This window comes from Callorhinus ursinus, unplaced genomic scaffold, assembly GCF_003265705.2.
Source record: "Callorhinus ursinus isolate GAN/ISIS: 27379988/994484 unplaced genomic scaffold, GSC_fseal_2.0 scaffold101, whole genome shotgun sequence".
In the NCBI taxonomy this organism is placed as follows: domain Eukaryota; kingdom Metazoa; phylum Chordata; class Mammalia; order Carnivora; family Otariidae; genus Callorhinus; species Callorhinus ursinus.
The window spans coordinates 1,357,742-1,373,408 of record NW_027397163.1 but is presented as its reverse complement, the minus strand read 5'-3'; the positions used below and the strand labels follow the sequence as shown (position 1 = coordinate 1,373,408).

At 41.8% G+C, this 15,667-nt stretch overlaps 1 protein-coding gene across 1 annotated transcript in view; it reads left to right on the top strand.

Moving 5' to 3' along the window:
• LOC112806790 (uncharacterized) overlaps positions 1 to 15,667 on the top strand; it is a 909,505-nt gene that overhangs the window by 55,762 nt on the left and 838,076 nt on the right. The gene's annotated exons all lie outside the window — the stretch shown is intronic.

Below are 15,667 nucleotides of genomic sequence, written 5' to 3'. Positions count from 1 at the left end.
AAAGACACAGTGAGAGAGGGAACACAAGCAGGGGGAGTGGGAGAGGGAGAAGCAGGCTTCCCGCTGAGGAGGGAGCCCGATGTGGGGCTCAATCCCAGGACCTGGGATCATGTCCTGAGCCAAAGGCAGACGCGTAACAACTGAGCCACCCAGGCACCCTGACCACCCCAGAACCCTTGAACAGAATCTGCATTTTAACAAGATTTCCAATGCACTATTGTGAAATTCTAACTCACATTAGAATTTGATACGTATATTTGTAACCCACCAAAAATTTCCATCTAAGAAATAGATGCAATTTATACTGTATGATATAAACACAGTACTCAACAATGTGTATGCCTGTGTTTATGCCTTCATTTTACAATTTATCTTGGAGAAATACACAGTATTTATACTGGTTTTGTGGATCATATGCCATCCTCTTATCTCAGAGCTAGAGAAAACATTCAAGCGTATTACCATGCTAAAAATCATCTCACTGCATAAAGCAAGAAACTCACTTAAGCCAGAACCAGTTCTCCTAATACAACTAAATGAACATGAGTTCCCTCCTTGCTGAGTATCAGATAGAAACTACACCAGGTGGGGTTGTCACACAAAGGAAACTTTGTATCAAATGAGATCACAAGGAATAACTTCCAAAGCCTTGACTCCCCAAGCAAAAGTGAGGGTTCCTTTTACTTAGAGTTAGGATGAATATTTAGAAATGGGAGCCTTGTCATATGTAGAGGTGGGCATAGGTTGCACATGCGCCTTAAGTAAATAGTTCTTTACATACTTTGTATATTATGTAAATGAGGCATGAGCAGAGATTTTAGGATCATAATGAGGTAAAAGTAAGTGTCAGTCACTCTGGTCCATCTGCAGGTGTGAGTCAGGGGTTAAACTCAAACTGTGCTGGGTGGTAGGGACCAGCATGAGCTCTTTGCCATGGCAGTTGTTACTACGTGCGGGGTAGTTCCTGTTTCCATCACAGGAGACTATGCACACGGGGTCTTTTGCCTGAAGTAAAAGGTAAGGCGGAAAGAAGAGATTAAAATGTGGGACAAGGGTCGATGGGTACAAAGCCGGTAAGCAGTGAAGGTCGGGTCTTGGGGTCTAGTTGGTGACATTAACCTCCTCTTTCATCTTAGGGACTGTGAACTCTGCCTAGCCACTCGGTCACTGTGGTATTTATTGCAGGCACTGCTGACATTCAGGGATGTGGCCATAGAGTTCTCCCAGGAGGAGTGGGGATGCCTGAACCACACTCAGCGGGAACTGTACAGGGATGTGACGTTAGAGAACTACGGACACCTCCTCTTCCTGGGTGAGGATGACTCCTTCCAGATTTCCCAGACCACACTCAGGGTTTTGTTCCTTCCTTTGAAGACTGTCTCTTGGAAGATTCCTCTTTGCATGACTGGAATTCAGATCCAGGCAGAAAGGGAAATAAGTAGGAGTTTGTAGATGTACAGAAAAATCTTCATGATGTTTGCTTTTCAGCCTTAGCTTCCCCTTCCTTAAAGGGGTGACATCATCACTTCTGTAGATTAGTGGCAATTCTAAACATCGAGTGGCATAAAATGATATTGCCTACATCTTAAACTCCCTATTTCTACTCTTTATTATTGAAGCAGTAGTACTTGGAAGTGGAGGTCAGGATGTGAACATTGGAAATCCCTCCTGCATGTTCCTTTTTTTTTTTTTTTTAAGATTTTATTTATTTGACAGAGACAGTGAGTGAGAGAGGGAACACAAGCAGGGGGAGTGGGAGAGGGAGAAGCAGGCTCCCTGAAGCGAAGCGGGGTTCGATCCCAGGACCCTAGGACCATGACCTGAGCCGAAGGCAGATGCTTAACTGACTGAGCCACCCGGGGGCCCCCCTCCTGCATGTTCTAAAGGGGCTGTTGGGCAGCAGCTTTTGGGAAATCATTTTCTAGAATTCTATAATGTCCTCTTTTCTCTACTGAGCTCAGTTGTGGATTGCAAGTTAGAATCTCCAACAATACTCGTTTTCCTTTTTTTTTCTAATACACCGATCTTGTGTCAAAGCCAGACCTGTATCCATCCACCCAGGTAGGTGGGACTGAATTAAGCAGATGACGGAGGTGAGGCCCAAAGTTCCAGGAGGGAGCCAGACCTGAAAATGTGATTTGGGGAGCTTTACGTCTACAGAAATGATTGTGAGAAGCCTAAGTTCATTTCTCTTCATCTCACAGAGGGTCATCTGTCCGACACTATTGTGCTCTTCTATCTTCCAGGAATTCTCCTTCGGCTCCAGAGATCTCTATCACATCCTCAGTGCGTAACAACAACAACAACTTCCCTTGGACTGTGGGCCTCGGTGATCTGTTTGCTCTTCACTCCTCATTATCTGTGAACATCTGTGCACATAGAGGAACTCTATATTAAGCTATCTTTTAAGTTTTATTTGTTGGAAGTGCGTGAGAAGAGTGGTACAGATAATGAGATTTGGTGCAGAAATTCCAGAAACACGGGATAGAAGTGATGTGTTGTCTGCTTTATTATTTCCAAACCTATGGCAGTTTCAAACATGACCCCACAAAATTCAGACTCGGTAATTTCATCATCGCGCTGAGCACTTCCCTAAAATGAGAAAATGTAATTCTCTATTTTACTTCAAAATGTCTTTTTTTGTTATGCACTATCATTTGAAATTTCTTTTATATGCTCAAATCCACAATGATAAAATAGTTAATGTATCTACCTCCTAAAATTTTTTTTAAAGATTTTATTTTTTTTTAAATAATTTCTACACTGAACATGGGGCTCAGAGTTACAGCCCTGAGATCAAGAGTTGCATGCTCTACTAACCGAGCCAGCCAGGCACCCCAACCTCATAGAATTCTTAAATGAGTGCTATAGAGGACGTTAGAACACTGTCTACCATATAGTACAGTCTCTGTTACCTTATTCCTGTATAACATGTCATTTTATAATTGTTTTGTACAAAAATTCCTGGGACTGCCCTGAATATGCTCATGTTCTGATTGGATCTATGTGAAATTTGTGTGTGCCTTTAGATTCAAAAGTTCTGATATAACAGAACTGGAATGCACACGTTTTATAAGAAGTTAGATAATAGTTGGCATGCATATTCATTAAAATATTTGGTTCATAGGGGCGCCTGGCTGGCTAACCTGGTAGAGTATGTGACTCTTGATCTCAGGATCATGAGTTCGAGCCCCACATTGGATATAGAGATTACTTAAAAATTAAAAAAATATTTGGTTCATAAATTTAAATTTACATTAGTCAAAATGTTACCAGGTTTTTGATCCACTTCCCTCAATGTGTATCTGTATTGTGGTATAACTTAATCCCAAATATTTATTTTATATATTAGTGATGTTCACCATGTTATACAGCTTTCATTTGTTCCTTTATTTAGAAATCTAGGATTTTTTTTTCTTCTACAGGTTGGCTTATAGCCTTTACATGTAGTGTAAGAGTAGGAATGCTGTAGTAACACCATAGTAAGTGTCTGTTGTGCCTTTTTAATTCTCATTCATTAAACTTTTCATGTGAGCTTTCATGATTGATTATAAAGCATTTCCTGTGAAAAGTTCCTTCCATACAATACATACCCATGATTCAAAATGCTTACTCTTCATGAATTCACAGTCATGGTTAATATTTATAGTTATAATAGAAACTGGTTTTAATATTAAGAATTTGGGTTGTTAAATTTTCTTTGTGTTCCAGTACTATCACTTTGTGTTGTTCTTGGTAGGATCCCCAATATTGATTAATTTAGGTTGTTACCTGTATATTATAATTTTGGATCGTAATTTTCAACTCTGTAACTTTACAGATAATGTAAGGTTTAATTCAAATGTGTATCATCTATATGTATATTACAAACAAAATTATATCTGCTTTTGTCTATAAAAATATTACACCTGGTGTGTTCATGACTTCTTGTTTGTTTCTATTCTTGGTTAATGGTCAGTGGTTGCTTTATTCTGTCTAGATGAGTAGTCGTGAAAATGAAGACAGTTTCATCTGTTCTCTTTTAGGCATTTAAACAAATTTAATTGTGGTTAAAAATAACACATGACAAAATTTACCATCAAACCATTGTTAGATGGGCAGGCTAGTGTTGTTAAGTATATTCACATTACTGTGTAAACTATCTCTGGAATTTTTTCTTTTTGCAAAAGTGAAACTTAAGACCTCTTAACCACCATTTTTTCCCTCTACTCTAAGTCCCTGGCACATACCACTACAATTTTCTTTGAGTTTGACTGTCTTAGATTACTCACAAAAGTGGAATCCTATTGTATCTGTTGTTGTGACTCCTTTATTTCATTTAACATACTGTCCCCAGGGCTTATCTAAGTTATATCACGTCACAAAATCTGTTACTTTTGGAAAACTGAAAAGTGTTCCATGGTATGTATATGCTGTATTTTATTTATCTATTCATCTGTGTGCGGGCATTTGTGTGGGTTCTACCTATTATTGGTTTTTGTGAATACAACTGCAATGGACATGGATGTGCAAATATCAATTTCAGATCTTCCTTTGAATTCTTTTGTATATAAACCTGGAAGTGGGATGGCTGGATCATAGGATAATTTTATTTGTAATGTTTTGAGGAAATTGCATAGTGTTTTTCATAGAAGTTCCACCATTTTATATTTCCTCCAGCTATTGTTATGGTACCACCCAGGAGAATGGGGAAGTTAATGCTCAAAAGTCCTGAACTCCTTGATGGCTTGCAAGTGAAGAATTTTAAGGGGAAAATCGGGGGCAAGTGTTGAGACAGAGCAGAGACTGGACTCAGGCTCTGTCAGTACTGACTGTGAAATCCAGCATTCTTTGGCTGCTTCCATAAAGGGTGGGGCGGGGTGGAAGTGGCGGGGAGGGAAGCCAAAACTTTATGCCTCCCAAGTAGGTTATGTTGAAGGAATTTGGAGGAAGTATGCTAACTATGAACACTTATGAAGGTTGGACCAAACCAGGTTGTGCCACGATGGACCACAGTGCTGAAATTTCTGACTCTTTCCCTCATTCTAATACCAAAAATCATGCCCAGGGGTGGAGATTTAATATGTTAATTAGACAAGCAGTAGGTGAAAAAGCATGACCTTTAAGCATGCAGGTGCTAATAGATCCCTGCCACTATATGTTTAGACAGCATTCTTTTTCCACCTAAGTTTCTTTTTAAAAATTCTCCCTGACCTCTCCTCAGGGAGTCAGCCTGAGGACACTTTCTTTTGCGCTCTCTCCCTCACGCTGGAGCATAAGCCCCGGTAAAGCCTTGCCTGAAACTCCTGTTTGGCCTCTTGTCAAATTCTATTGTTCAGAGAGCCCAAGGGCACGGTTTGGTTCAGTATCACGGAGAAGATGGATGCTGTTTGTTGGAGACCCACGAGGCCATGTTAGCAGATGTTCCTTGATAACTTCTGGTGCTACTTCACCTAGTACCCCGGAGGTGTATTCTATCTCAAAAGACTTTTTTTTTTTTTTTAAGATTTTATTTTTTGACAGAGACACAGCGAGAGAGGGAACATAAGCAGGGGGAGAGGGAGAGGCAGGCTTCCCGCGGAGCAGGGAGCCCGATGCAGGGCTGGATCCCAGGACCCCAGGACCATGACCCGAGCCAAAGGCAGACGCTCAACGACTGAGCCACCCAGGCGCCCCTCAAAAGACTTTGAATCAGAAAAATATCTTTCTTCTTTATCTTAGAGGTTTTATTAGGTGCATCTGGTAGTTACATCTGTAGGGTAGTGCTGATTACTTGTAAGTTAGTGGCTTACATTCCTATCTCTTGAGCCTAGGCTCTATGTTCCTTACCTGGTACAGCTGTGCCAAGGGGCATTCTCTCATCTGAACTGACAAGACCAATGCTGGCTTCATTCGATATATTTTGTGTTGATACTTTCAAGGAGCAAGAATTTCTGTCCCCTAGCTGGGGGACAGAAGGTCTTCTAGCTAGACTAAGAACAAAACTGACATGAGACAGATGAAAAGAAAAATCAAATTTAATATCATAAGTATAAGGGAACCTACAGACATGGAAATCTCAGTCAGTCAGGCAAAATGAAGTATATATGGCATCCTGGACTAAGAATGGTCTGGTACTTTGAAGATAGGGATGTTCTTGCAAAGCAATAAGAAGAGCAGATGTTTGGTAATTAGATGTTTGACCTGGCACACAGATGGGTTACCTAGATAAAATTTATCTCTGATGATAGCCCTTTTTCTGGGAAAGACCCCGAATGTAGATCCTTCTACATAGTTAAGAGGGACAAAAGTTTCTCTTGGGCCTACAGGATGTCAGTTTCCTTTAACTCAAAAAACACTTCATGCCAAAGTGTCCCATCTTGGGACAGCCTGCCCTTGGCCCCTGTGGAACATTGCTTTAGTCCCTGTATATATACCTGTGTGTCATGTTACATAAACTCTAGATCAGATGACCTTGATTAAAACCTAATTTCTTCCATTTACTGGATGTTTGACAGAAGACTCATAAAAGAGGAAGAATAATATGTTTGAGGGGCGCATGGGTGGCTCAGTCTTAGGCGTCTGCCTTCAGCTCAGGTCATGATCCCAGGGTCCTGGGATCGAGCCCCGCATCGGGCTCCCTGCTCCGCGGGAAGCCTGCTTCTCCCTCTCCCACTCCCCCTGCTTGTGTTCCCTCTCTCGCTGTGTCTCTCTCAAATAAATAAAAAATAAAAATAAAAATATTTGATCTCAAATTATTTTTGTGTGTTTTTTTTTGCATTAACTTATGAAAAACTGTTGTAATGCTATCTAGTGACTAGTAAATGTTTAAAAAGGATTATTGTTTGCCATTCTTGGTGTTCTAGTAGAACCTGTAATTGCCATAAAAATTGTTCCATTCAAGCTCATCAAATAACAGTATTTTGGGAAATCATTTTCTAGAATTCTACAATCTCCTCTTTTTTTACTGAGGACAATACTGGACTCCAAATTAGAGAATCTCCAGCAAAACTCATATTCCTTTTTTTAAATAAACAGGTCTTGCTACATCTAAGCCAGACCTGCTTACCCTTTTTGGAACAAAAAAAAAAGTCCTGGGATGCGAAGTGAAGGAACACAGTAGCTATACAACCAGGTAGGTGGAAATGAACGAAGCAGGTGACACAGGTGGGGGCCAAAGGTCAAGGAGGAAGCCAAAACTTAAAACGTGGTTTGGGAAGTTCTGCTTGAATGGAAATAATTTTCCAGAATCTTCAGTTCATTTCCCTTGCTATCACAGAGGGACAATCCTATCTAACATCCTACATCCTCTAAGATTCTCCTTCGGCCCCCCTGGGCTTCCATCATGTTCACAGGGAGGGCCAAAGACCCTGCCATAGCCTGTGAGGGCTTGTGTGATCTGCTTTTCTGACTTTTGGGGGCCTAGGGAAATCTGTGCATATTTCTGAGGAACTCTATGCTAAGCCATTTCTTAATTTCTATTTTTGCATCATGACAGATGTCAGTTGTTACCATATTTCTTAAAAACTATGATTTTCTAGTTTTGTCTTATTTATAGGAAGTTCCTGTGACTGTGTCCTATATGTTTTCAATTTGTGATTAGTTGTCTGTGAAATTCAGCTGTGATTTTAGATTCTAAAGTTCTGATAGAATATGCTTAAATATACATGTGTTTTATAAGAAGTAAGTTAGATAATTAGTAAAAATCCCCATGTTTATTAAAAGGTTTTCTTCATAAATATAAATGTAATCATCAGTATTTGCAACCACTTTCCTCAAAATGTATCTGAAATGTGGCATAATTAATACCTAAATGTTTTTATACCAGTGCAGTGCAGCATATTTTACAACGCATGGTGTTTCTTTATTCAGAAATGTTTTGTTTTGTTGATTCTAAAGGATGAACTGCAGCCTTTGCATTCTGTGTAAAACCGGGAGAATTATATTAACAAATTTCTCAATGTTATTTAAATGCTTATTCATAAAATTTTTATTTGGGCATTTTATGATTGATTGTAATGAATTTTCTGAGCAATTTTACTGCCATACAACACCTACTGGTGCTTCAAATACTTGCTTTTCATGGGTGCACAATCCCAGTTTAAAATTATAAATAGAAGCATCATTTTAAGGGTGTACGTTTTATTCAGAATTTGGGGGGTTAATTTTTTTCCTAGTCTTGTTTTACAATTCCATAACAATGCTTCCTTTTGTATGATAGTTTCCACAATATTAATTTACTGTGTTTTTGTTTTTTTTAATCTATGTTTTATGTTTTTGGATAACAATTTTCAACTCAGTACATTTGAAGACTGTAGGATTTAATTCAAATAGGAATCAGCCATCTATCAATTACCAATAAAATTATGTGTACGTTTGTCTTTTAAATATTACCCGTATATTCTTTGTTCATGACTTTGGTACCCAGATGGGAGTCTCTCCAGGTTCTTCGTGCTGTGGTAAAGAACACTGAGCAAGTGTAGAGATGCAAACAGATAGAAACTGATTGTTTCCATGGCATCTGGTCATTAGAAAAACATAAAGAGTCATGATCCCTACATCCAGGAACCTTTAATCTAGAGCAAATGGGTACATGGTTGAATTGAGGATTTACTACCGCAAGGAAGCGGTAGTAAAAAGGGGACTTTGCTTCAGTTGGGACAGTTCCCTTTCTGTGTTGTGTGAGTTTCTGCTTTACCCTGATGGGTCATCCATGAACCAAAGCATTTTTATTAGCAGTAGTAGTAGCATTTATTTTACATTCTTGTTAAGAATAAAAGGTTTCTGTGGTGTCTGGGTGGCCCAGTTGGTTGGGCATCTGCCTTCAGCTCAGGTCAGGATCTCCAGGTCCTGGGATCGAGTTCTGAGTCAGGCTCCTTGCTCAGCAGGGAGCCTGCTTCTCCCTCTCCCCCTGTCTGCTGTTCCCCCTGCTTGTGCTCGAGAGCGCGCTCCCTCTCTCTAGTTATCTCTTTCCTTGTCAAAATCTTTAAAAAAATAAAAATAAAAAGTAATCACAACAATGAAAACTCTCTAAACTTCTAATCTACCCTTTCTGTATCCTTCCATTCATATTTATTTAGTTCTTATTGTATACACGCTTTTTTTTTAATCAATAGGGAAACTGAGGACAAGGCAGATAGGTAGGGCCCAGTATCTACATCCTCATAGTTATTATAGGACACGTGCCCAGCTCACAGGGTATTATGGGGATGAAATTATATGTGTGATGTTCCCAACACGGTGCACCATAACCTTGTAAACATAAGGGCTCAATCAACATTGCAGTAATCAATGTATAGATGTTCTTTTCCAAAAAGAGACTTGCTCAGACATGAGTGCATTCACTAGCCTTCTTTCTGTAATCTTTAAAGTGCTATGAAAGCATATAGTCCCTCAGGATTGTGACCATAGTCTTTGCGGGGAACTGACAGTAAACTCACAACAGTGAAAAGTAAACTCTTTACGGGGAACTCATCAGGACGTGTTTGTGTTGACGTAAGATGGTGGGTGTGGGGGCTCAGGTGTGCTGTGCCTGCATTCTCTAGTGTAGCCACTAAACGAGGGTCTCCAGGAGCAGCTTCAGCACTAACAAGGAACTTGTGATAGATGCCAATTCTCGGACCCCGTTCCAAACCTGCAGAATCACCATTTCTTCTATGGAACCTGAATCACCAAATGATTTCTATGCACATTAAAACTTGAAAGCACATCATTGCTTATCAGCCTAGGTTTACAGTAAAGATCCCATGGCGAGTTTTAAGAACCACCATCACCTGGGCCCTCTGCCAGAGTCTGTCTATTGGTCAGGGTGAGGACATCAGTGCTGCTTTAACCGTGTGCTTCAGGTGCTTCTCGGGTAGACCAGGGTGAAGCCCAAGGATTCACAGATATATTTGTGAGAGCTGCTTTCAGTTGGAGAGAAGGTATCAGAGTGTTCGGGCTTCCCTTGGAAGGGGCGGGTCAGTGCAGCCCACGTTCCCCATGCTGTGGCAGGACTTGTGGTTTTCTGTGGGAGGGGAGGACATCTGAAACCGGGAAGGAGAAACACACACAAGTGTCCCCGTAGGAGCTCCTTTTCTCTGAATCTTTCCTGTGACAAAGCAAAGGAGAGGGTGGCCTTTGGTGCATTTCAGGATCCTTCTGCCTCTGAGGTGATGTTAGTGAAGAGGCCATGCTGAGATCTTTAAAGGCTTACAGGTGTGATTTCTCTATATAATCTCACCTGGGAAAGAAAGCTGTAACAGAAGGGAGAGGAAGAAATGGCTGCTTCTCAGGTAAATCTTGTCTTGATTTAGCTCAGGGGCTGTGTCCTCATTTCTGACTGAAATGTATAGTTAGAAGTTGTAAAAATTGACTTCTCTACCTCTGGGCTTCTTGCCTAGGAAATTTGTTTTTTATAATAGTAAGTTCTTTAGATATTCTTTTATTTTGTTTTTTTAAAGGATTTTATTTGGGGCGCCTGGGTGGCTCAGTCATTAAGCGTCTGCCTTCGGCTCAGGTCATGGTCCCAGGGTCCTGGGATCGAGCCCCGCATCGGGCTCCCTGCTCCGCGGGAAGCCTGCTTCTCCCTCTCCCACTCCCCCTGCTTGTGTTCCCGCTCTCCCTCTTCCCAAATAAAGATTTTATTTATTTGACAGAGAGAGAGCGCGCACAAGCAGGGGGAGCAACAGAGGGAGAGGGAGTAGCGGGCTCCCAGCTGAGCAGGGAGCCAGATATGTGGCTCGATCCCAGGACCCTGGGACCATGACCTGAGCCGAAGGCAGTCGCTCAACCAACTGAGCCACCCAGGCGCCCCGAGATACTAGTCTTTTATAGCTTGGGGCCATCTCTCCATTCTCTTGAACCATGTTTTCGATACAGTCTGAAGAATTCCTACCATGAATTCACGACCTGTAACTATGGAAAATTATTCCGTGATGGATCAACATGGGGATGTGTTGATACCCAAGATTCTCAGTGGAGATGGGTTGGGTTTGGGGACCCCAGTGAAGGAGGGTTATATATAATATTTAGGTTCTGTCTTGGTATGGCCTGAGTCTATGGAAACTAGATTGAGGAAATGGTCAACAAGGTGGCTATTGGGTCCCCAGAATAACTCAACATTCTGAAAAAGAAATTCTTGCTGTCTAGATTGCTTCAAAGAAAGACTATTTAAAATACGTTAAAGACTACAGGATATGGGGGCGCCTGGGTGGCTCAGTTGGTTGAGAGACTGCCGTTGGTTCAGGTCATGGTCTCAGGGTCCTGGGATCAAGCCCCGCATCGGGCTCCCTGCTCCGCGGGAAGCCTGCTTCTCCCTCTCCCACTGCCCCTGCTTGTGTTCCCTCTCTCGCTGTCTCTGTCAAATAAATAAAATCTTTAAAAAAAAGACGACAGGATATGGGAGCTATGTGTCACTTGAAATGTGCATAAAACTGCTGTTTTCTAATGATTAGAATCCTATTATGAATTAATATTTATTTTGCAAACAATATTACAGCAGTGATGAGTCCTTGTATGTGCATCAGGCAGCTGATACCAGTTTGTCTCATTACAGCTGTTTATTTTGTTAACTTAGTTGAGGGTCTCTCTGCCAGATTTCCCCTCTATAAAGTTAGTATTGTTCTCGGGGCACCTGGGTGGCTCGGTGGTTAAGCATCTGCCTTCGGCTCAGGTCATGATCCCAGGGTCCTGGGATCGAGCCCCGCATCGGGCTCTCTGCTCGGCGGGAAGCCTGCTTCTCCCTCTCCCACTCCCCCTGCTTGTGTTCCCTCTCTCGCTGTGTCTCTGTCAAATAAATCTTGTAAAAAAAAAAAATAAAGTTAGTATTGTTCCCATTATCGTTAATAAGAATCTGGAGGGGATTTACTGAAAGATGTGCATAAACCATCATATTTAATGTGGAAACTCCCATCTTCTAGTTTCTCTTTCTTGTAGTTTGCTTTGGAAAATGAAGTCCCTCATATCTGATTTGGGGAGATCCTGGCTTTTGTAAGCAAAGGTTCTAAATTCGTCCTTGGTCCTGTAAGGTTCCATTTTATTACCCTTAATGTCACATATTTTCTTCTTTGCTTTTGTTTTCAGCAAAAGGAAGCAAGTATTGTATAATTTCTGTATGCTCAAACATCTTAAATTCTATAGTGTAACTCGGCACAAATTATAAACGAAATCATTCTAAGGAATTAACTAGGCATTTGTTGGTGTAAAGAAGGAAATGTTAAGATGAAACATCATGAATCTTCCCCTTTTCTAAAGTTATCTCTAACCATCACTCTAGATTAGTGATAATTCATTAAATGGCATTGAATATTGTTGCCCACATCTCAAAATTAGACATCTGTTCCTTATTTTTGATTCAGTAGTTCTTGAAAGTGGAGTTAAGGAACTGAAATTGAAAATGCCTCCTAAGTATTCTGAAGAGGCCATCAGGAAACAGCATTTAGAGAAATAATTTTCTATAACTTTCTGTGATGTGCCCTTTACTGAGCATAGTGCTGGATTTGAAATTGAAGATTTTCCAGCAAGAGTCATGTTTCTTTTCCTCATGAACAGGTCTTGCTGTTTCTAGCCTGAATCTGGTCACCTTGTTGGGAAAAGGAAAGAGCCCTAGGACATAAAGAGAAAGAACACGGTAGTCACACACCCAGATAAGGGGGAATGAATAAAGCAGATGACACAGGTGAGAGCCAAAGGTCAAAGGAGAAAACTCTGCCTTAAATGTGGTTTGGGAAGTTCTGCTTGAATGGAATGAATCTGGAAGCCTAGGTTTAATTCTCTGGTGGTCACAGAAGAATTATCTTCTGTCTTGTCACTTTCCACGTGCTCCTACATCCTCTAAGGATTTACCTTCTGCTCCAGTGTCTTCCATGGCATTCACAGTGAGAGTTGAAAGCCTCTCCATGGCCAGTGAGGGTCTATATGATCTGACTGCTCTTCTGTTGCTTCTGGCGGCATATGAAAATCTGTAGGTGTAGGGAGTTTCTAAGTGGAAGCGCCAATGTGATTTACCCCTCCCTTATTTTGGGGTGTACCTGTCTTCCGGAGACAAAAACTCTGGTACAACATCAGGAATGTGGGGTAGACTGACCTTTCCCTATCAAATCTTATGCAGAGCAGTCCTCCCCATGGAGGCTTCCTCATTGATCAGACCCTGTATTTGTATCTCCCAGAAATGTACCTGGGAGCCTCACAGTATTTACTTTGGCCTCACAGTGGAATATCCTGGGTCACGTCATTCAGACTTAATTGATGCTAGGCTCCATCAAGTACAAAGTGCCAGAATCTTTGGGGTTGGAACACTGGAGATGGTAGTTGTAAAAACTACACAGGAGATTCCAATGGGAAGCCCAAGGTGAGAATGACTTTGCTAAACTTTGCTTATCAAAATTTCATGAATATAGAAATCTCTTGAGGTTCTCATTAAAAACAGACTCTGGGTTCCCACACTCAGAGATTTTTGACTCCCTAGGTCTGGGACAAAGCCCATTAATTGGTATTTTTAACAACCATTGAGGTGGTTGTCCCCACACTTCATTTCCGGTAGCCCTAAGCTAGAGAAAGCAGAAGATGACAGCTGAGTCCATCATACCTAGCATCCTATCTCCACACATATGCTGCTTATTTCCAGTGAAGATCACTAACAGCTTCTGGAAAGAAGACCTTCTCTGCTCACTCCCCGCAATTTGGGAAGACTTGTGGTATCTGAGATAGGCTGTTTTGGGGGGAAAAATTGTACTCCTTTATGGATTCAATGTTTACTGAGTTACATGCTCACAGATCTGTGAGGATGCACTGTGTCCAGGACACTGTGCTGGATATCATAAATATATCATCTGAGCTAATCTTTGAAATACCCTGAGAATTGGATACTATATATACATCTTTCCCAGGAAGATTTGGATACTGGATTTGCTTTCCTGGGAGTAGAGGGTCTTTCTCTGCTTTTTCATTATCAGTAATCATAAAAATAATGTATTTGATAGCAGAAATATAGATGTTATACTGGGAGACAGAACCCATAAGGGTTCTGAGGGAAATTTGATGGGTCATTCGTTTGTATATATGTATTTTTGTCAGTTTTTAATGTGTGGACTTTCCAATGGACACCCGGTAATGGAAGACAGGATGCTACCTGTTACTTTGGAAGCTTTGTTTTAACAAGAAAGGTGAAGCTGACTCACCAAATTCTAAGTCCTCTGCTCACCTTTATCTCAGTATGAGCCTCAGAAAAGTGGGGATGCCAACTCAGCCCGCCCCCCCCCCCCAGCAGGTGGACCTGCCAGGAACTCTGATCTTCGAGCTGTTCTGAGAAAGGAGGATCAGGGACTGCCATTGGGACCGTGGAGGACAGTTTTGTGGTCGGAGGTCATTTTTGACAGAATCTGAACTGACAATTCTCTATTCGGCTCTGCAAGCCCCATTTTGACATAGGGGGAATGTATCTGGATGCAAATTCTGGGCAGCTGAGCTCTGCGCCCACAGTGTTAGGCCTGAAGTATGAAACAGGAATCTGGGGTCATCAGAAGGTCCGATGGGATGGGACTGATGGGTGCTTTATGCATTTATATTGCACAGGGTGACCCTGGGTGGCCAGTCCCTGATCCCCATCTGCTTTGAGGTCCCCTGCATTGTGGGAGGTGCGGAATTATTGTCCTTGAGGGGTTCACCCGTGTTCTCTGTGTGCATGTGTGAAGTTTTGGCACTAGGAAGGCAGAAACGGGAGAAGGCATCAAAAACTCTGGGTATGATAACAACATTGGTCAAAGGGAGGACTGGTCCGTCCATAGACTCTGGTTCTAGCTTGCCTGAACTGGGAATTCAGGTATGTGGGCTTGGTTAAGATGGGATTCAAGCCTGGTGCTCTGGGGACCTGGGCTGGTGAAGGGAGGAACACATGACGGCAGGTTTGGCTTTGAGAACGGCAGTGTCCTCTATGCGCCAGAAGTCCTCTTTGCGCATGTGCGACACTTGGTGGAACACGATCTGCTCAGGCGCTGTGGGGAGCCATTACCAAGAGTGAAGTCCAAGCAAGTGAGGGCAGAGTTATGTTGGTGTGTTGTGTGCATGTGCAAAAGTGGGTGGAGAGGGGCAGGGGAAGGCGTTACTCTGAGTCTTGTTTCCACTTTCTAAGTGGGCAAGATGTTTAGGCCAGATGAGTAAAGTGTTCAAAATGAAAGGTGGTGGTGTTAGAAGATGAACTGATGATGTACATTCAGATTTTTAAGAATTGGCCAGTTAAATCTGTCTATCCAAATGGTTAGGCATGGTCCACCTGTAGGAGATAGCGGTAAGGTTTTTCCAGAGAGGAAAAACAAAAAGCAAAGACGGTGTCTGATCGGATATACCTTACCCAGTCGACTTATTTTTGGAAGGCCTAGTTGACTGTAATTGTTCTTAAGTTCATTTTCTTCCATTCCAGTGCAGTGACTGTGGAATAAGTTGAGGTTTGTTTATAGAGGTTACCAAGGCATTAGAGCCACCTGAGTCCAATGGCTTCCCTGTTAAATTTCTTTAACACTGGGGTGCCTGGGTGGTTCAATCAGTTAAGCGTCAGCCTTCGGCTCAGGTCATGATCCCAGGAGCCTGGCGTCGGGCTCTCTGCTTGGTGGAGAGTGTGCCTCTCCCTCTCCATTTGCTTCTCTCCCAACTCGCACTCACTCGCACTCCAAATACGTAAATTTTTTTTTTAAGATTTTATTTAACAGTGGAAACACAACTGGTAGGATATTAT